At 39.2% G+C, this 22,950-nt stretch overlaps 1 long non-coding RNA gene across 1 annotated transcript; it reads right to left on the bottom strand.

The window, feature by feature from the left end:
* Nucleotides 1-12,967: 12,967 nt before the first annotated feature.
* On the bottom strand, nucleotides 12,968-20,055 carry LOC132333461 (uncharacterized). The gene is made up of 4 exons (XR_009488162.1): nucleotides 19,987-20,055; nucleotides 18,818-18,897; nucleotides 14,190-14,282; nucleotides 12,968-13,294 (listed from the first exon to the last, which is right to left on the bottom strand). It is a non-coding gene; the product is annotated as an uncharacterized LOC132333461 (long non-coding RNA).
* Between the last annotated feature and the right edge of the window lie 2,895 nt (nucleotides 20,056-22,950).

Genomic DNA, 22,950 nt, shown 5'->3' with positions numbered 1-22,950 from the left:
AGGCCAGGCAGCCATTCCATCACACGAGATCAGTAGGAACTGGGGTGCCACCAAGCAAGGAGGTACAAGAGTGGACAAAGCAGTAAAGGGGCTTGGGATGGTGCCTTCCCCTCTCGATGCTCCCTGTATTTCCTGCTGCCATTTGCATTTGTGGCTACCTCCTCTCTTGGCTTGGCTCGGCTGTCTCCTTCCAGGCACAGCCCGGGCCTGCTGCTTCTGTAGTTCCAGTTCTGTAGTGGTGATTTGTAAGGAGCACCTGAACTGCACTGTGCCCAGTAGGGAGCAGGGCTGGAGATGTGGGCAGGTCCCACTGCACCTTCCACTGCAGAGCACAGGGAAAAAGAAAATAACCAACAGTGTCAAATGATGTCTGGTGCAAAACAGGCTTTGCATTAATGATTGCCTTTATTTTGGCCTTACTGGATTAGGAAAAAAAAACGGTCACAGTATTGGAATAGGAGGTTAAAGACCTGAAAAGTGGAAAATGACGCTTCAGGTGACCCTGACAAAGGGCATTCAGAGCCTTAACACAACTTTTAGACTGGTTGGTGACTTGCTTCTTTCTTTGTATTCTTTTTGGCTTGTAAAAGTGCTACAGAGATTAAACTGTATCACACTTTTTTCTCTCACTGTTCACAATTTAATATAAACACTGTACAGATGAACCAGGAGCGTTACTTTGCTTAAGAAAGTTGGCAACATGTGAAGGTTTAATGAAATTTTCCTTACAAGTTTAGAATAGCAATAAGCAGCAGAATTTCATCCTGTTCTAATGATTTGGATGTGACTGCCTGGAAATTTAAACCCCTGGGAAAATCTTGCACAGCTAAATGTGTTTTCATTTGGTGTCAGACCCCTCTTTTCTCCAACCCTCTCCCCTATCTATAAGGTTTTCACTGAATGGAAAGTAATTTTTGAGATGTTCAGTATTTTCACTTTATGAATGTAAATTCATAAATATAATCTTAACAGTTTGCTACAACTGAAAATCATATCTCTGGAAAAAAAACCCATAAAAATTTATTGCTTTAGTACTCATCAAGGAGTTAAGTCATTGAACTATTCTTGCAAAATATTTAGTCTTCTGATAAAACTACATTTCCCACAGAGAATGTAGTTTGGCTTGCTTTGGCTTTCTAAGATTAGTGCTAGCCAGCAGCAATCCTATTAACTTTGCTTAAGATCTGGGGTTGAGTTTAAAGCAAAAGCTTCAGTGTGTTTACATGTTGTGCATTTCTGAGAATGCTATATTATGCAACTACAGGGACCTTATCAGCAAGAAAGAATAGAGGAACTGAAGCAAACTTGGGCTGCTGGCTGTAGGGATATATAAAACAGTGACAAGAACAAAATTACACATTGATAGTATTGGCAAGTGGGATTTTTAATTGTTGTAGTAGCCAAAATTCATGGTTTTATGCATCATGATAATTGAAACCAGTTATTAATTTGGCACTCAGAGTGATAAGGAGAAAGAAAATTGATCTGTGGTAGCAAAAAAACCCAGTCTTGGATGTCAGCTGGTGGTAGAATTTTTTTTTATCCCTGGTGTAGGTCACAGATTCTGTTCTATTAATTCTATAAGCTTAATTTCTTATTGCTAACATATTTTTATGTCTTCATTTTCTTTTAATTTGAAGACTTAGAACAATATTTTACTGTCTATAAATGAGTGTTTGTTTCAAATATGCCTTGATGTAAAATGCTGAGAGGGTTAGCTTTGGCTTTTTTCTTTACCTACTGTATACTTTTTCTGACATGTTAGATTAACTTTCAGCCGCAGGCCAATCTGTCAAAGAAACAGGGAATGTCTCCTGCTATGACAGATTTGCCAGAGGCTGAGGTTTGAAACAAGCTGGGTATTGCTTCTTACACAAAAGTAATTTCTCCCTACTGAAGAGAGCTATCACTGAATCAGCTGAACAGAGCCTCTGACTTGCATTACTAGGTTCTGATCAGAAAATCTGCAACAGGCATTTTTTCTAATAAACTTATATGCCACAAAGGAGCTCTGACAGTATGACTGCGGGAGAACTTTCAGCAATATAAGGTCAAAATAATTTCCTCAAGGATATCAGGAATCCAATATATATTTTAAAAACTTTCCCTGGTTGACTTCAGTATTGTTATCATGTTGGATGAATATACTGCTGCAGAGATAGACCCACAGGTCAGGATTTAACCTAGAGACAGGACCTGCACTATCATCCTGGTGTCTCACTCCTTAAACCTGACTCAATTTTCTGTATGAGCTGAACAATACGGAGCTCTCTGCACCTGGCTTGTCCTGCCTTGGCTGTGGTGCTGAGGCGCTCAAAGCTGCTGTACATCCTCAATGTCCCCCTGCAGCACAGCTTCTTCCAAGGTGGTGTTGATAGCCAGCTCCCAAAGCAAGTCCAGGTGTGGAGAAAAACCTGGGATCTTTGCACAAGTGGCTAAACAGGAGTGTTTGTCACAGGCGGCCCTTGAGAAGGATCTGGGCAATCATAGCCAGGCAGTTTGTGGGCTGCAAGGAACTCATGCTTCATTCTGTCCAGGCAGCTTTTGGGACAGACTGCCTTCTTTTTTCAGGACTGACTGGCAGAAGGTGTGTGACTAACACATGGAGCATGATGAGAGAAAAGAGAGGATTTTGTTGGGATTCCTTGCTGCTTCTTTTGCTTTCTGTGATATGAGCATTCAATGCTGCGAGCAGTGCACTCTGCAAACTGAGGAAGTGGTGTAAGTCCTTTGTTTTACCAGACTGCAGTACCCCTTACATGCAAGTCAGACTCTAGAATAAGACTTGGGCTTAATGAAGGAATGAATACATATCCTCCTCAGGCAGGTGTCATAAAAAAGAACTGACTTAACCTGTATAATGGACCCCTTATGGCACTGGAATAGCTGAAGCTATGCCCATTTCCATAGACTAATTTAGGTAATTACAGCAGTATTACCTTATGCCAGCCAAGGATCTGACCCAATTAAATTGGAATAACAAACCATGTTAATTTTAAGACTTTCTCCAGGAATGAATGTCTGCCTTATTGCTTATTATTGATTGCAAAGTTCATAAGCTGCTGGTTACAATTTAATTTCCACCTTAGGAAGTGGAATCCCTGTTTGGATTTACTTAAATGTGTATTTTTATATTTTAAATGTTGTGGACAGTAAATAGATGTGATATCAATTTATATTATCCTAGTTCCCAGAGGCTGTAGTTTCCCCTTACAGCTGCATGAAAACACAACGTAGTTCAGAGGGCTGGGGCAAGGTGGGAAGTCTAGCACAATACTGTTTCTTTACTGAAGCCCAGATAGAGTTCCTGAGTGCATTTTAAGAAGAAAACACTGGTCATCTGTTGAAATGTTGTGGCCTTCTGAAGAATAAGAAAGCCTAGAAGCTTTCAGGTTTAAGGATTCAAGAAATTAAAAAAAAAATACCGTTTTCATGTGTACTTGAAGTTGCAGAAAATGAACTGTCATGAGGGCTGGGGATCTCCTGCTGGATCTGAGGTAGGTCCTCTTTAGTTTGAGGTAGTATGGCTGTGCCTTAAGGCAGCTAAGACTTTAGCCCACTGTGGGTACATACATGCCTGCAGTCAGAGCTGAGCAGTACAAGCCCTTTTGCTGACACACACATCAACCTGGAAATTGTACTCTATGTCAGAGCTCAGCAGACAACTGTCAAGAAAAATAAGAACAAAAATACTTGAATTAAATGTACAGATAAATTCCTTGAAGCAATATCCATACAGTGAAAATGTCTCTAGCCTTGCAAAACATTAAACTTGATAGTTCTCACAACTCCCCTTGTGGCATTGCCCCAGCTCTCTGCAGTTTTAATGACTGCATGCAGAAGTGTTTCTAGTTACTTTTATATTTATGCTGCCATCAGATCAGGAGAGGCGTAGCTAAACCATTAATACTGTGACTCTACCCTGTCCTGCTTCAGACTGTCTGAAACCAGCCTTTTAATAGTCACCATCAGAATTAAGCAACAGATATGTTATACTGACATAGTTTAGTCTAAACTCTTTGTGCTTACTTCTGCTTTAAAAATAATTAATTTTTTGTGACAAATACTGATTGCTGTTGGTTGAACAGGGCACTTGATACCTTCTTGTGGACTGGAAGACATTCAGTGTAGCTGCAACATATGTGCAGATTCCAGCACACAGTAGTGGTGCCACAGTGATTTTTGTTCTTCTGAATTGTGTCTAGGAGCAAAGTCTTCGCTCTTCAAACAGGCTGAGAGGATAGGATTGAAAAACCTAATAAACAGACATGATGGTGGGGGCTTTTATGCTTTTTCTGGCCGCTACTCTCAGTGGCATGCTGTGAAATAGGAGACTAAATTGTACTTTGGAAAAACAAATGAACAAAGTAAATGATGTGCTGTGATATCCTTGACTGGACTCTTTAATAGGGTTTGCTTGCTTACTTGCTAATTTTCAAGGTCTGGTAATTTGCAATTGGCCTCCCAGTCCTTAGCACTTGGAATTAGTGCAGTCCTACTGTATCAGAGGGACAAGCAAATCAAAAAGAGAAGCATCCCATGTTGAGGAAGCTACAGGAAAATGGCTTGAATTTCTGGAAATTTTTAGTGTGGTACTTAAAACTATTTCATTTTTGTTTACTTCTTAGTTTTGTTTAGTTTGCATTCCCTTGCATGTAAATAACTGTCTAAAAATGAAAAGTGTCTCCTAGTCTTTAGCGAAGGTGATCTCTTGTTATTGTTACTTTGAATGCCTCCATTGTGGGCCTTTTATCATTTTTATGATAGTGTAAGTAATGAGTCATCTATGTAGCATCTGCACAAGGTTTGCTGGAAATTAAGCTGGTTTAGAGGATTATATTTCAAGTCTGTCATAGCAATTTCAGTGGTGATGTTCTTTTATTTTAAGCAAATTATTCTGAAGTTCTTATGTGTTCAGTTGGGTTTTTATTGAGAGAGAGAAGAGATGGGGAATACATTAATTTTGAAACTCAGTAAAATCATTGTCATATGAAACCTATCTGGATTTTAAAAAAGCATTCGTGGATAACACATCAAATGCCCTGTCATCAAGCCATTCCTACCTGATGCTTTGCATGAAAGGATGATCTTTTGTTGTAAACAGTGATAAGAACTCTCAGAAATTTCCAGCACTTCCCAGTTTCCCATGGACTTTCTGAAAAGCTGTCATAACCTTAAAAGTTATGAAAGTTTTATTTCAAAGCAAGACATTAGGTAAACATTCTTAATGATATATTACTGCTTTATAAAATAAAGATTTCCAAAGTTTCAATCCATAGATACATACTGAATAAACTAGACACACCCATGTATGTAAGAAATCAGGCCTCTATTGGCTTGGAGTCAAGAGAGTATTTGCTGTTTTTTTCTGAAGAACAGGAGTAATTTATGAAGTGATTCTCTGGACTGTGTTTAATCGCTAAGAAAAAGGATAGACTAATACTTCCGAGAAAGAAAATCAGATGTCGTCCTTGTATTGAAATTATTGCTACCAATGATGACTATTTCTTAGTGCACTAATTTTTTTTGCTCTCCAGAACCCTCTAATTATGGCAGGTTTTGCTTCTGGGTCTGGTGACAGACAAGGTTATTTAGTGTTTGGAGCTGATTCCCCTTTCCATCTGTTACATGGTCCTCTGTTCCTATAGATGCCAGAGGAATATTTCTTCCTTATTTTCTGGTTCCTTTTATTCTATAATATGTCAATGCATAATTTCATATTTTAAATTCATACTATGATATAAACCAGCTTGAATATAGAAAACATTTTATTCAGGAATACTTTATTTTCTTTTGTTGTTCAGCTAAGAAAGAAGAAAGTAAAGTGAATTCTCACATATTAAGATTAGCTGGAGAAAGCGGCAGATTCTTTCCCTTCTAGTCTAGGGTTGATTTACTCAAGTTTTTCTAGTCTGATTCTTGGTTCTATAGTTTAAGATTCCCCTTTATTCATGCTTCATGGGCAGAAGTAAAGTAAGTTATACTGACACAGGTCATTTTGTACAAGTTGAAAACTGTGAGCATCTGGGAATGGAAGGGGATGAGCTGTACTCATTGTACCACAAAATATATTGGTTTTAGTGGGAGTTCTCCAATATACTTAACTGAGAGCTTTTTCTGTTTGTGAATGAGGTAGGCAATTTCATTACTGCTATATGTCTTAGCCTCTTAGCTTTTTTATACAACCCCCATTATCACAGAACCTAAATGATCCATACTTACTAATGGACTGTTTTTACCTTTTGTCTGGAAGGCCACTATAAAGATGGAGAACAGGATCACTTGCTGATTAAAGGCCAAGTTTTGACCACCTTATAGCTGTGCCTAGTTTATGTATACTGAATTTGAATGCAGGGAAATCAGTTGGTGATTAAAACTTTGTGCTGAGGCTCTTCTCATGGTGCCCCAGAACTGCAGGTTGATCTATTGAGATGACAAAGATTTTTCAATTTTGTTAATTTATTGTAGGGGAAAAAAAAAAAATCAATGTGGGCTGCGCTATTCAGAGGAGATGCTTCACAGGAGCCTGCCAGAAATGATCAGGCTTTCCTGAAGCTTAAGGGGAAACTGGACTGGATTACAGTGGATACTGCAAAGCTTTAGTTTCCTCACTGTAGAGGTAATCAAGGCAGCCCAGGGCATCAAGGAACAGAGATGTTCAGTTGAATGCAGATTTGTGTAAGCTGTTTTACTTATCACAGAATCACAGAATAATTCTTGTTGAAAGGGACCACTGTGGGTCACCTGGTCCAACCTCCCTGATCAAGCAGGGTTGTTCTAAAGCAGAGGATTGAATCCAGACACTTCAAGAATATCTCCACTGAGGGAGACTCCACAATCTTCCTGAGCAATCTGTTCCAGTGTATGGTCACTGCACAGTAAAGAAGTTCCTCTTCATATTCAGGTGGAACTTTCCACCAGTTTCTGCCCACTGTCTCTTGTCCTATTGCTTGGCAGCACCAAAGATGAGCCCAATTCCATCTCTTGACACCCTCCCTTCAGGTACTGGTATGGGTGGTTGAGGCCCATCTCAGTTGTCTCTTCTCAAGGCTGAACAGACCCGACTCTTTCAAGTTGTCCCAGTGAGAGAGATACTTCGGTCCCTTAATTATCTTTGTTGCCCTCTGCTGGACCTGTTGCCCTCTTCAGGAGCTCCATGTCTCTTCTATATTCATGAGCCCAGAGCTGGAGCCAGCACGCCAGACCTAGCCTCGCTACAGCTGAGTAGTTAGAGATCACAGAATATTCTGAGTTGAAAGGGACTTATAAGGATCATCAAGTCTAGCTCTTAAGTGAATGGCCTCTAAGGGGATTGAACCCACAGCCTTGGTGTTAATTAGCACCCTGCTCTAATCAACTGAGGTAATCTAGAGAGGTAGAATCATGTTGGTTGACCTGCTGGCAACACATGTCAGAATACCACTGGCCTTCATGGTCACAAAGACACACTGCTGGCTCAGGGACACTTGTCCACCAGGACTCCCAGGTCCTTATCTGCAGAGGTGCTTTCCAGCAAGCTGGCTCCCAGCCTGTACTGGTGCATGGGGTTATTCTTTTCCCTTTGAGACACAAGAATCCTGTTTGTTGCCAGCAGGTTTGGTGTTGTATAAACAGAACCACGATCAAACCCCCAAAGTTCTGCTGGTAGCTGCAGTCTCGAAGCCAGGTGTTCATCTGCATTATTTTATTGTTTCTTGCCCCATCGTTCCCTTCAACTGGCACCACAGTAGGAAACACAACTTGTGCTCCTGAAGTCCCTGTTGATTATCAGCAGACTTCTTGTTGCAACCTCATTGCTGCCTGAAAAACCAGTAGTCAATGGGCCATACCTGGCTAGGCAGTTTGCGATGTCCCTTTCCTGGACACCAGGGAGGAACATACTGCTGTCTATGGATTAGGTATGACTGGCATAGCAGGCCTTCCATTCCTATCAAAAGGGAGTTGTCAGTGACTACTACCCTTTTTTTTCCTAATTGAAGAGGTTGTGATATTCTTTGCATATACCTTTGGGAAGAAGATGGGTGAAAATTCACCTTTTCAAGGGTAGTCTAAAGTAGCTCAAGGCATATGGAATTGCTGGCCTGCTTTTTTTGTTTGCAGCGTGGCTTTGGGGATTTATCTTTTCATGCACTTCTTTTCATGCAGGGGGTGTGGAGGAAGAGATGAGAAGCATTGTCAAATTCTATCAGCCCTTAGAACTTAACTAAATTGTACAAGTATATAAATGTGTGCATCTGTATATATCAAATGAATGTCTACATTAAATTATTGTTCCACTTCTATTTGTAGATATTATTACACTTCCACCACCTCAATATAACTATTGTGGTGTTTACCCAAGCACATATATATTACTGGGTTTATTCTTCTCCTCGTCTGACTTTTCTGTAAGCCTTGTTTCCTGCATGTCTCTTTGTAGGGGGATAGAATATAAGAAAATAACGATAGTGTAGAAAGTAATCTTACCCCTAAGGAGTTGCAGCTGGGCCAATTATCAAAGAGTAGGAACAGGCCTGACTTTAACAGGCCACAGCTGTAACCAATGAGAAGAGGAGTGCTGTAAAAGAGTGGGGTGGCTGGTTGAGAAGGGAACTGGAGTCAGTTGGCGGCTTTGAGAAGAAGAAAGAGTCAGTGCTCTGAGGAGCAGCCCGTGGGAAACACCAAGAATGTATGAAACTTTTGTGATAGGGAGACAACAGTATGGAACCCCTGCAATAACATATCTTTCTTTGTTCCACCAGTCTACACCCACCCTGGTGCTTTCTTTGTCTTTAGAAAAAGTATATTGGACACCATATCATTAAACTATAATCCTTACCAGTCTCATTTACTTCTATATGCTGCTGGCTGAGGGCCACTAGTTTCTATCACGAAAAATGGGTGCTGAATTAGATTTGCTTTTTTTACCCAGCTCTGAAAAGATGTGCATTATCAAAGCAGTTGTTTGGCTCAGAATAAGAAAAGAGATAGTTCTGTAGGGAATATGCTTAGCAAAGCAATGCCATAAATAGGTCTTGTGTCAGTGTTTGCTGTAATGTCTTGATATGTGTCATCATGAATTATATATTATTTCAGATTTATCACTTTTTCCACTGATAAGGGACACTGCTTCTTTGAGTGAGTTTTCTTCGTGGCTTAAAAGATTTACTGATACGTTGAAATTCCCTGTATTGGAGATTCAGATGAACTTTGGAAACTTGAGATAAGAACTATAAATCTGCTATGAACTAGGATACCATTTCTCAAAGTGTATATTTATTGACAGAGCTTGTACTAGCTTATTCTTCTGCTTCTTATTTGGGTGCATCAGAAGAGATTTTTCTTTTCAACAGTATGAACCAAAAATAAAAAATTAGTTGTGGGTCATGTAGTGTATGTGTGTGTATGTGTATATATATATTCTGAGATAGAGAGCTTCATTTAATTCAAGCTCTTTATGCAAAGTTGTCTTCACTTGAACACAGCTGAAGATAAGATTGCTTGGTGGATGGCATAAGGGCAGCAGGAAGGGAAGCCACTATAATGCTTTTATCAAAAAACCTCAACTCTACTTTTTACATGAAAGGAGACCGAGTATATGCTTGATCTAGGAAATCCCACCTGCAGAAACCTAACCTGCAAGATTTAGCTTGCATGGGAGAATAAATGGGACATTATTAGTCCATGTGACCTGCCACAGGATCTCCAACAGGCCATGGTACCCAAGGGGATGCCCATATATGTGAGACCCTTGAACAGATTTGTGCAAGGGGATTCTGAAAACTGTGTAAAACTATTTTTCTTTCCCAGAATTAGTGGGAATGTTATCAGTATAAAGCTACTGCTAATGAGATACCTGAACTTGATTTTTGAGACCCTAAACTTATAAAAAAGTTTTTAATAAAGATGGGGCTTGAGAAAGGACTGAGTGAAGAGTACCTTATTTCAGTAACTGTTTTTCTCTGATCCCAAGTGAGTTACATTTTTTTTGCCTCTTTCTAGCTCCTTTTATTTTGTAAAATATTGACACAGAAATTGCTATTGAAATTTCATAGTAGAATTTCATAACAAGCAGCTTAGTTACAGAATCTGTCTTCAAGTCTGCTCTCATCCCATTTTATGGTTCAGCTGAGTTAAAGATAAGACTCATGTAATTTCCCCTTGGGACCTATTATATCTAGCAGGAGATTTCTTGGTATCACTTCCCTGCCTTTTACCCAAGGGCAGATTAGGGGCTTTTTACCCCATTTTACTGCCCATTTTTCCACAATAGTGGAACTATTGTTCCACTTGTACCATTGCAGAGGTGCTTTGTATTGCTGTGATTTCATCTGCTTTGTTACTTCTGACCACTGAAAAATGTAGCAAAATCAGGTTTTTACTTTGTTCATATTGCCAAATATATGACAATCTAAGCCTTAAGACATGATCCCAGTATTAAAGCAGTAAGTCTCAGTGGTTTTGCCACTCCCTCTTTCCCAGGCACTGAATCATTTATCAGCTGAAATGGGCATTATGGACAAATCTATTGAAACTTGGAGTCATATTGCAAAATGTACATAAAGAGCAGAGAGATTTTCAATTACAATTGTGCCACAGTTCAGATAAGTCATCTTTGATCCCATTATACAGTGGGGAGGGATGAGCAGAAATCTGTTGCATGTAAGTGACAAGGAATTCTCCAATTTAGCAGCTGATAGTATGGTATGGAGAAAAAAAAATGAATGTAGGAATGCTTCACCCATAGCTTAAAATCCTGAGTGTTCAGTTTCTGGCTATTTATCCATGAGACTTATAAGGACAATCAGTACTGATTAAATATTGAAGCAATCTAAATCAGGGTAGCATTGCTTCCTTTGCTTTCTAGTTACTCAAGAACTGGCTCTTCAGCTGCAATAGCAGATCCATTGGCATTTGTGCAAACTGTCCAAGGAAAGCACCAGTAGCTCTAAGCTGCTGCTGTTTAGCTTGGGTGTAGGTCTCTGAATCAATCTTGGTAAAGGTCAGAGGAGCTAACTCCTGCTGGTCCAGTTTTGCATGTGAGCACCTGGGCTTCTCCCCAGAGATATGAGGTTAGTGCTGTGCCTTGGTTTGGGTTCTGGGCTGCTGCAGTGCTTGTGAAGTCCGTGGCTGGCTCTTTGTGCAGATCTTCCACAAATGGAGAGGCCTCTGATGCTATTAAGTTTAGTGTCAATGGATTTTGCTTCTCAAAATGACTTTGCAATTTGCTGAGACTTTCTAACTGCCAAGACTTGGATGAATGGAGGTGTTCTGATTTTATACTTCAGAAGATGCCAATCTGTAAGGAAGAGACTGAATCTTGGACAGTCGTGATCAAACACCCCGTTTGCTGCTTAGTTGGGGATGAGTGGTAAGCTTGGAATGATGGGTCATGCTGATGCCATCTTTTAGTGCAATAACAGCATTTGGATGGTCTCATGCTATTAACTGGCAATAAGTGATAGACACGATAAAGAAATTTTGATATTTTAGTCTCTCGCTGATCTCACAAAGAAGGAATGGCTAAGCTTGTGTGAGCTTTAGATGGCACACTGACTGGCTACTGGTTCAAGAGGAATTGATTTCTGGCTATGGCAGGTGCCATAATAGGCAAGCAAAATGTTTTCTTTCTACCATTTGTCATAAAGGATGAAAGCACTCAGTGATGTACAGCAATTAATTAGAACAGTGATAAACTTCTATCTGTCTGAATATGTGGTGTGTGTTGAAATGGGAGCAATCTTTCTCTTCACTCCCTACCCCCCTTTCTTTGAGGCAGTGGGGAGGGGCTGTGCTTTTTTTGTGGAGAGGGTTGTTTAGTTCTGCTGCAGATCTAAACCTAGGTGAATATACAGGGATGTATTTTGAGATGAACTTGTCCCAGCCATCCCAGCTCAGACTGAGAATAAGTCAAAGCTGGTTTTACTCTTTTTGACAAACTTTTTCACTGTGATTTTTGGTAGGAGACTCATGCAAATGCAGTGGTCTGTCTGCACAGACAATATCAGGGCCTGTATTTTTTTTCATTTTGTCTTCCAATAATTGGAAATAAATCCTTCAGATTGGAAATAGAATGCATTGCTTATTGCATATAGGGGAAAGTTATAGTAACTAACAGTGTTGTATTTCTATATTTGCTGAGATGAATTGATTCACTTTCTTGCATTACATTTGCAGAGCCACTTTCCAGCTCTGCTCAGCTGGACAAGATCAAGAGAATGGCATCCAAGTAGGAGTGTTCTTCCCTAAATCTGTAAGATCTTTTCAGTATTCCTGTTGTGCAGGCTGCTGTTTTGTTCCAACACAGTATAGGTGAGTTTAAATTAAGAAAGCTATCAATGAAATTTAAAAGGCAGACTTTGTTATCCTAAATTTTAGTGTTTTGTATTTCTGTGCATCAAGGCTGATTTGTCTTTGACTTCATGGTAGTATAACTGTTGGCTTTACTTAATCCAGGTTACTTGCCAGTAATCAGTTTGGTGAGAATCAGCAAAGTGTCTGTTTTTACCCTACTGCAATGCATACATTCATGTTTCTAATGTACTAATAGCCCTGATGCATTTGTCTGAATCTAGATATATGCAGAGAGATAAAGGTGTTGTTTATGGATGTAAAACACACACAACTATTCTAGGCTTAATCTTGTTGCCCAGCAAGGTGTGATTTGCATATGTAGCCCAGTGGCATGGTATATTTTAGGTAGTTTTCTGTGTCTGATACAAAAGGTGTGAATTATTATAGCCACTAGGAACAAGCATTGGTGCCTTATTCAAGCTGGTGCATGACACACTTTTAGCTATGGAAATCCCTAGTGTGCTGCATGTGGGTGGCAGTTGTCTATTAGTGTCAGATATTTTCATAAGCAGAGTACAAAAAATGTATTTTATTGAATGATACTCCAGCTTTTGCAGTTGTGAACTGAAACATGTGAACACAAAGGGAGCACGTTGCAATCTGATACACAACTCATGTCCTGGCATTTGTGCAGACTGTCCAGGGAGTGCCTCTGAAGGATGCTGTAATGCAGGATTTGAGGTAGAGCTGGCTGCCTCTCGCCCAGCTCAGCACGCAGGCAAACAAGCTGCTCCACATATCCATCACTCTGCAGGAGTGCTGTTAATGCTGTTAGTTTCTGGCGTGCTTGAAAAGTTCAGTGTGCCTTTGCAGGTAGGTCTTATTCAACTTTAGGAGTCTCTCTGTCTCTGAAAAATTTAGGACTAGGGCTAAGTTTGTTGCCTTCTTGAAATGAAGACTTGGAATGCCAGATTTGGCTGTTGAAGCAGACCAGGTTCCGGTGGCTGTCCTAGCTCCATAGCTATTTACACAGGAGGGAATAATCTGCTGTGTTAGTTTGCAACAGGCAATGTGGGAAGAAGGTGCCCCCTGCATTTGTAGATTACTTGTTTTATTTTCTTTCCCTGTGGTGATGGTTGCTAGTGTTATGTAAAATATCAGTTAATCAGTCACAACCCACAGGAGCCAAGGCAGTTCAAAGCACAGCTACTTTCAAGAGACTCCCTAAAGCCTTAAGGGAGTAAACTTTGGCAGACTTTGTAGGTTTACTGTGTCCCTAGTCAAAAAGTTGTGCTGTTTGGCATGCTGATGGGAGTATTATTGAATAAACATAATACAATATTTACACTCTAATTTAAAAAAAAAAAGCATCCAAATACACTGTTCAGAAAAAAAGGCTCTGATAAAAGGAACTTTTTTTTTTTTTTTTTTTCCCTAAGACTTCTTGTTTTGTTATGGGTTTTTTTCTACTACTAGTATTGCATGGTAATAGGAATATAAACTTGTAAACTATTGGAGACTCAAAAGATGAGACTTTCCATGTTTCACTGAGTGCTCTGTAAAATAGAGGCCTTTTAAGTATGTTCTTTAAAAATATGGAAGTTATATGCCAAACCCCAAATTCAGTGTGAGCCATCTTTACATAGACTACTTTCTTCCTCTACAGTGCCAATTTTTGTATTCTTTTAAGCCTCTTCTTAAATAATTTCTCTGTTTACTCTTTCTTGAGCTCTTGTTATAAAGAACTATGCTTATAGACCCACCTGAGGACTAAGAATAAACATCATAAAGGTAAAACCTGCAAATTTCCATAACTTGCAAGCTAAAAGTACAGCCATGAGAGGTGTTTGGGCCTCTATAAATGTTGATACGACCTTAGATGAGGATTCATGGAGTTATTTACAAGAACTACTTACTTTAATCTTTGCATCATGGGGGTAGAAGTGTCATGCAGTGAGGATTTAAAAGAGGTCTTGTATTTCCCGCAGTGGATCTTTGCTCTCTAAAGACTACAAAGCAAAAACTCTTATTTAGTGCAGAAGATGCTGATTTACGTGCCTGTATTGCTCTCTGAACACGAGAGAAACAGAATGAAGCATCTCTCTGGCAGATACCACATAGCTGTGGGTCTATGGCAGCCGTGGGGTCCCAGGGCTGTGATTTGGGGCTTTCCGGGGACTCCCACCTCCAGGTGGCAGCATCTTCCTGTTTTATGGGATGTGGTGTCTGTGCCCGGCTTCCCAGCGTCATTGGGAAACTGAAAATTAAAACCAAGAGCTTCCCACCCCTTTTTTAAGGTCAACATTCTGCTTTTCTATGAGTAAATGTGAGACAGGACTTTTCTGACATCTCTGTCAGACTCTCTTGTTCTTTGTCCATTTGCTTTAAACATGGCTTTTTCCTTTGGTTTTGGGTCAGTTTTTCTCCATGTGTTTTAATCCACCGTGTTGTCAGACTTCCAAAGTCTAAGGTCTGTTTGAAGGTAGAAGCAGGGACTTGGAGAAGGGCTCACTCAAATGTTGTACTGGCAATTTGGCAAGAAAGAGCAATTAGTGTGTATTGAGAAAACTGTGCATCATTTCTACTCCTGTTCAAATACATGCAATGTTTTTGGACCTGAAAAAGCTTCAGATAGCTGGAAACAAAACAAGTAATGTTTTGACTTTTAACAATGTCATTCTGATTTCCTTAGGATCTTCATTCTCTGAATTTCGGCTGTTAGAAGACAGACATTGTTATCAACTTGAATAATAAATGTGTTGCATTAATATATGAATATTAATAAAAGCAATTAAATAAAAAGAGTCTTAAATTTGTTCCAGCAAGATAAAAAACCAACAGAGCAATAGTAAAACAGGGAATAAATCAGGATAGTGAAAAAATTAGCTCTAGAAAATAGAGAGAGAGGACTAAGGATTTTTTTTAATCTAACTACATTAGCTACTAATAAAATTTGGCTGCTTTTTCACTAAAATATCAAATATGTAGCTCGTCTCAAGGAAGAGTACATAACACTTGTGCTATTGTGAAACACTCATGAGTATCATCCTCTAGTAAAGACACAGAGCAATGGCTTCTGTACCCCATTCCTTGGTGTTTAAATTGAAGTCTGAAAGATGACTCAGTGTAAGCAGCAGTCAGATACAGAGTGGGTGGAAAGATGCTCACATGACTACTCACAATAAGCCAAATCAACCAAGATAGGGATGGAAGCAGGTGTCCAATGTCTCTTGTATTGGCTTTCTGTGCCCAGGGTTTCCCTTTCATGGAGGATTTACAGCTACACAATTAGAGCAGCCTCGCAGTGCATGAAGCACCTAGAGAGGTATTCAATCTACTGTGTTTCTCTACTGGTGGTAGGTAAAGTTACTGTTCCAGAATGACACTGGCAATATTGCTTTGGATAATACTGTGGCTTTATCTGCTGGCTGCTCTCCAGTAACTGCTGCTTATCTCGGCAGCAATATCAGACTGATTCTTTAGGTTTGTCCATTGCACTGGAAAATGAGGCCCATGTGTGTTCTCTATGCCTCTATCAGGGTTTGTATCCTACACACTAAATCTTTTCTCTAAAGGAATGGGAACAGTACCCTTTCATTGTGCAAAGGATCCATAGTACTCTACAGCTTTTCTTCTGTAAGGTGAAACTAAGAAATGTCACAAATTTGGATGCTGATTCATCTTCTTTCATTGTAACAGATGAGATGAAAATACATTGTTCATGCTATGAGGAAGTAGCAGTACATTTGTGACAATGACAGATTCAGCCAGCAAAATTCGAGTGCCATGCCTTTTAGGAAGCTGAGTGGAGTGCGACAAAACACTGGTTGTGCATAGAGGGTTTTTTTGTCTAATGCAGTTCAGTCTAGGCTGTAACAGATTTGGAATTTGGCTTCAGACATGGACTGTAGAATCCTTTGGAGGGTGATTAAAATAGGAGCTCACTCATCATCCATGTGTTTAAAGCCTCTTATTCTAACATCTTCAAACACAGTACAAAAATGTTTTGCTGTACTCTTCATGTTCAATTACCATCATCTGCCCTGTTCCACACCTCTTGTGCATATAACTTTGATGTGAATTACTGGAATTATCCTGCACGTGCATGCCTCCTTGTTAAAATATGTGGGTCAGTGCTGCTGTCTTCTCTGCTAAACAGCCCTGATTCTCATCTATATCAACTGCTCTTTCTAGAAATTGAAATAATACCCCTGGCCTGTTTTACTGTTATGCCTAGAAAGTACATGACGCATGAGGATGTGTCCTGCCACAAAGAATTGTTGTGGAAGTTAGAACTATACTATATACAGTTTTTGAGGGCTGATTTAATTCTGTGTTTGCAAGGCATTTTTCTGTTTCTACACAGACTGATTATTGGTATCTCTTCTAGAACAGAAAATAAACTAGGAGGTACTAATTTCCCTCTTTGGTGGTGAGGCGAGCGCAAAGGTGCTTGACAAGATGAGACTCTCCTGTCATGTTAGTACAGCTATAAAATGCTGACTCCTCTAGGGACCTTAATGACTCCTTATTGAAAATGGAGCTGCAGACCCTGGTCTCCTCCTTGCAATTGGTGCTTCTGTTCACCACAAAGATGCCCAATTGTGGGACTCCATGGGGTTACCTACAGCTTGTCATGATCTGATTCAGGCTAGAAAGCAGTAACAAACAATACCATTGATTAATTCCTGGTTATCTTTACCAGGGAGAATCATTATTTGTCTACTAAAATTAGCAAATCTGCTAGGCTTATCTTCGACTTCTCTATCTTGACTCTTCAAAGATTGCAGTACCCTCCAGGAATGTCATATGTATGCATGCAGATAATCCTTGAAGGATGAATGTAGTTATTAGCTGTGGTTATTTGAACGTCACTGTTCATGTCAAGTTCCTATATATCACACATAAATAGAGCAGAAGATGCAATGCTTTGGTGATCAAAAGAATAAAGGTTTGGAGAGAATAACACTTCAGTATCCTGCAGTCTTCCTCTCCCAGCCCTTTTCAATCTCCAGCCGTAATTTTTTATCCATTCAGCATCAGTGTTTTATCACAAGGATGTAAAGTAGGAACTACACCAGACTCCTTGAGGGAATCTAGTCCTTTGCTGCCCTGTGCCACTCTATCATGTAATTCTACTAATGAAGCTATTAAATTCTGTCTTTCCCATCTTGCCAGCTTTAACTTTTCTGCATCTCTTTTAATGTCTAGAATTCACCTAAGCTTCTTTTGCTAATTAGGCATAGAAACATCTTTGTGCATGAAAACAAAGAAAACACAAACCACGTTTTAGTGTGAGAGTGCTCAATTTTGAAAAGGTCTGTCTTCTGCAAAGTCAAGGGAAAGGGGGAAAGAGCTATTCTTGATATGATTATTGAGATGTGAGAATGAGCCAGACCCTTAGATGAAGCTGAGAAGACCACACTTTTGCTGTGTGTTGGTCTCAAAGTTGCTACTACAAAATTTGTGAATGAAATAGAAGCATCAAGGGGAAAATATCACATTATTTGTTTCTGTGCTAATTATACTTAATTTTTTTTTTTAAACATGGTGTGATACAATATTCAGTAATTTAATTTCTAAGTGCCATGTGAATAAATTCTGAAATATGACTTTTTAATAAAATACAGGTGAAGATGCAATTTCTTTTACACTTACACTTAGGTATACCATGACACTAATTTCTCTATACAGCTACAGAACTGATATAATGAAAATCTCATTTGATTCCTCTCCAGTTTGCTGCAGAGGGCAGAATTTGGATATGGTGACCCATTTCCTGTGAATTGTTTTCTTCCAGAAGGTCAAATCTCAAAATGGTCTTAACTGGAGGGCTTTTCAATGGAAAATCCCAACTCAAGAATGATATTGTGGACCCATGATGGTTTCATCACTGTTTGACAAAAAGCCATGTTTTGTTAATATGGAAAGATTTATGTCTTGTACAATTTGGAGTGTAGTTACTATGAAACCTGTGCTGCCATATTTTGGGATAATTCCCAGGTTGTGACACCTGGGAGTCGGAAGCTGGAATTGTGTCGGATTTTTTGTCAACAACTTTTCCTTAGATGACTTTGCTGAAATGTGAAGCGGAGCCAAGCTGGTACTTAATTAATTCTGCAGAGACTATTCTACTGTAGAATTCTTTTTTCCAGGTTGTATACAGTTATATGCCACATAAATATTAATTTGGAAGTGAGTCCAAAATGATGCTAAACATATTTTTTTTTGTTTTTGCTTCTGTGATTAGTGAAGTTAACACAGCATCTCTTGGGCTTAGGTCCTTCAGATTTCTGATAGAGATTCAAAAATATTTTTCATACAATGCTTTCCCCAAGGTTCTCTTGTACCTGTGACGTTAGTCATGAAAGCTGAGGTTTTTCAAAAAAAAACCACAAAACTCCCTGAAACAACTGCCCAAAATAAAAATGCCTTCCCGATTTTTCAACCCCACTGGCCTTTCATGGAAAGCAGGAACTGGGAAGTGTTTCAGTAGATAATGGACTATATTGCAGTCTGTGATATGTACATAGTGAATACATACCTTGTTATTTTCCTATGGAGAACTGTTGTGATTTCAAGAAGTTGATGCCTTACCTAGATGATAGGATCGCACATTCAAGGCTGCATGAGAAAATAGTGAGCAGTGACAGGTGTCTTTATTTTTTCATTCAGCTGACTTTTCTACCATGATCAAGATTGCAATAAATTGAAATATTGCTGTTAAGTCAGAGCAGAGTCAAAAGAGAGTGTCACTTTGATTATTCAGAGGCCTGCTTTTTTAACAACATTCTATGATGGTAAAAGAATTTGTAGGATCTAAATATTTAAACAGCATTTCACCAAACAAAAGCAGGGGAAGTTACAGTAATAGTTTCTGCATTTCTCATTGCCGTTCTTTTTAGATTGAAAGAGCAGGTCACTTTATGGTGTAATGTAAAAGCAAACACACTCTTTCCTCAATAATAAAATGGGGATAATATTGCAAAGGGCTGTTGTGGTGCTTCCTCTTTATAAAGTTCTACAGAAATGGTAGATGTTATTAGCATCCCATGTGATTTTACAGTGACAGGATTATGTGGTAGTTCTTCTGAATTGGTATTAAGTGGTACTGGAAGTCTCTCAAAAAACCTGTGCCTTCTGTTTTTTTCAGACATTAGAGGTTTAAAACAGTTTGGATAAACATCTGGACTGAACTGAGCTCTGTCTTTTTTAAAGGTCACCTTAAAGGACAGATGAAGGAACCTTATATTGTGGTAACCTTCTGCCTGAAGGATCTCAAAGTGCTACAGGAATCAATATGCAAACTATATATAGATTATAGCAGCTCTGTCAAGGTAAAGCACTGTTTGGCAAAGCAGTGAAACCAAAAAAAAGGTTATAAAAATCTAAATGGGAAAGCACAATATTAAAATACTGGAAGAATATAGTCAGAGAGAAAGTAATCATCAGCTGTGTCTTGGGAGGAAACTGGGAGGTGTAGTTTCTTTTCCCACATGATGTACCATGAGAATTGGGGTCTGAACTCAAAGGCTCAGAAATGCCTTTATGGCTCATGTGAAAAACTGCTGCTCCAGGGACAGGCAATTTGCTGGCATGCAGGTTAAATAATGTTTCATATAGAAGAATTGCAACTGCCTGTTTGTCAGCAATAACATCACAAAACCCATGCATTTTAAGCTGTTATATTGTTGACAAGAAAGTGCTGCTTACCAGACTGTGTGGAGCTCTTGCAGCAGCAATGTCTTTGGAGGAGGCTCCTTTCTTTAACCTTACTCAGCCTGGCTGAGCTGAGACTGCAGTAACTGGCTGGTATCACTTACATGTAAAGAAACAAAAATAGATGTTTTATAAAGACACTTCATAAAAAAAAAAAGAAAAAATCAAGCATAGAGAGATGACTAGCTTTTAAAAGCTGCTTTTATCACTTTTGACCTTGTGCATTTGCCATTTGCCTGCTTTTGGCTCTTTATGCTCTCTGCATCAGGGAATTGGTGCAGCTCATCTGAACCAGCAAAACCTACTTCTCATCCTGACTTCCTGCTCCGATAAAGACACTGGTAGGAGCAATCTTAACCAGACTATTGCTCCTAACTTTGTCATCTTCTAGCAAACAATGAAGCTTGAGAAATTATGCTCTCTGCCTTTCAACCACAGAAACCTATTAGTGCCCAACAATATGGCAGATGACTTGCTGTAAATCTTAACTAAAATAAATGTCCAGGGTTTAATATTTTATAAACAGGGGAGCTGCTCAGAGAGATGGACATGATAGAAGTTCTGCGTCTGTTTGCATGACTTCTATCTAGTTATCGTAGCCAGGCTGTCACCAGGCTGTTTGTATCTTAGTTCTGCCTGTGCCTGGGGCACACAGCTGACTAGTGAGTTACACTGTGCTATGCTGAAATTCCTGGCAATTTAGCAATAGCGATTTTGAAGCAGTGAAAGCTAATTGTGCTGAATCAGTCAAAATGTTATACTGTTTTGCATTTAATGTATTTGCTGAGATTAATTATTTAAATGTCCAATGATTCGCTTTCCAGCTTCAGAATAATCTTTTTTCAAGTGGTCCTAAACGAGCATAACACATGTTTTCCTCCTGCTACCTTTTAAATATTTCACCAAGTTTTCCTACCACTGTGATAATTAAAGAAATTGATAATGTGTCTTTAGAGGAAGGCCAAAGGGCCCTAAAGGGTAGTTTCTTTTCTTTTCAATCACTGCGTAACATTTGCCAATAAATAAAGAACTGCTTCTGAAAGTCAGGAAAAGGTTTAATCTAAATGTGCCAGTTGTTGTGCAAGTGCCTATTATCTGGCTCAGGATCTGGTGCTTAGCCCTTCTTAAGGCTGTGGCCCCCTTCCAAAAAGTTTGGAGTTGTTACTGGTTTCTAAAAACTTTAATTTAAGATTTTTTTTGTGAGTAGAAAGGCATCATCAGAAGAGTAGTTAATGAAATTAGGTGGTTAAAGAATTCTCAATAGTCTTAAGTTGGTAAATGAGTCAATTAAAATACAGAAACAGCTCTAGAACTCCAAAGGCAATTCTTAAACCTGCAGTGCTCAATTGAGTGAACCTGGGATGATATTCCTATAACTAGCAACCTGAATCTGCATGCCTGACCCACATTTGTGTATACTTCCTCCAGAGCAGAGATCAGGGATGTTATGTACACCTTGTCGGATAGTTTGAGAAGAAACTTCTGGTACAACAGAACCATTCTTGTTTCATTGGTGTCAGGGTCAAGCATGAGCCTCAAAAAAGACTGAACAGTGCTTTATCAGGAGATAAGCAAGAGATAGGTTGATTTCAAACGACTTAAAAAGTACAACTCTAAGCATACCTGCTGCTGGTGGTGATGGCTCTGGATCTGATGGTTTGAAGACAAACTGGGAGCCTTTGACATAAGAAATGTAATTGATCATGAATCATCTTACATTAGATGAACAAAAAACAATTAGTAGGCTCACAAGTTAGAGTGTGCTAAAACAAAACCTCAAAAAAATATTCTGTATGTTAGTTTTCTCTAAGGGTATTACAAAAGGGATAAGCTTCACAGAGTTCTGTGCTTGAAGAGTGCAGCCCTGATCTAAAGAAGTATTTGTATTCAGCCAATCCAAAAAGGAGGCAAGCACAGCCTCATAATCCTATTTGTATAAAGGTAGTGCAAACAAGTATGTTTGCTAAAAAAACAAATAGTGTATTAGGACTATTTCTTACCATAGGCTGTAGTCATTGTGTCCTCTTTCTCACTTCCATATATTTCTTTAACTCAAAGCATGCAGTACTATGCTTTCTTCAAAAAAATCAAGATTGTGGGGTGTTTTTTCCCCTTTCACACTTGCAGAAAACAAAGCTTGAAGAGGAAGAGACTACTTGACCAATTTGTTACGCTTTTTTGTAAAGGTTTGAATCTCAAATAAATGTTTGCTGCACCGCTGTGCCATATCCTTGTTAATTGCATTCAGGTGATCCCCATGTGCCCAGTCTAATTTCATATAAGTGTTGACAGGAATCTTCCAATTATCTGTTTGCATCTTCATGTTGTGAAATTTGAGTGAATAAACTTAGAGTCAGCTGAGGTGAGGTGTAAATCTGAATATATGAAGAATTCCAGTTGCTGGGCCTCACAACAACTATGAAGAATTCCAGTTGCTGGGCTTCACAATAGCTAAAGCTGTTGATATGTTTAGTGAATCTTTAGAATTACATGCTAAACAGACTTTTGAAGGAATATAGGTAAAAATGTTTTTTTGTGAATTCAAGTATTTGTCTCAAGCAAGCAAGCCTGACTTCCTTTCAGTAACCACATCCTTAACTTCAAAGACTTTCCTAAGAACCAGAGGGTCACTCCTGACCTGGATTGTGCCAGCCCATCACTTGAGTTCTCATTTTCCAGGGTCCAGATGGTGGCAAGCTGCAAATGGATACTCTGCAGCTGAAACATCTATCCCTTCAGCAGACTCGAGAGACACTGGTTCTGGCAGATTTAGACTTGTCTCTGGCTATTTAGCACAGTTGTACAGTTAATGGGCTGTTGGACAATTTTGTCAAACTTGCTATTTTCTGGTGACTTGTTTATAATCCTGGGAAAGGAGTGCACGGTTAGTCGTTTGTGAATAATTGGAAATCCTCTTGAGATCTCAAGAAAAACACTTTCATTGTTAAATAGGGTTGA

The sequence above is a fragment of the Haemorhous mexicanus genome, chromosome 13 (assembly GCF_027477595.1).
Source record: "Haemorhous mexicanus isolate bHaeMex1 chromosome 13, bHaeMex1.pri, whole genome shotgun sequence".
In the NCBI taxonomy this organism is placed as follows: Eukaryota; Metazoa; Chordata; class Aves; order Passeriformes; family Fringillidae; genus Haemorhous; species Haemorhous mexicanus.
The sequence above is the reverse complement of the archived record's forward strand: the minus strand, read 5'-3'. Positions and strand labels throughout refer to the sequence as shown.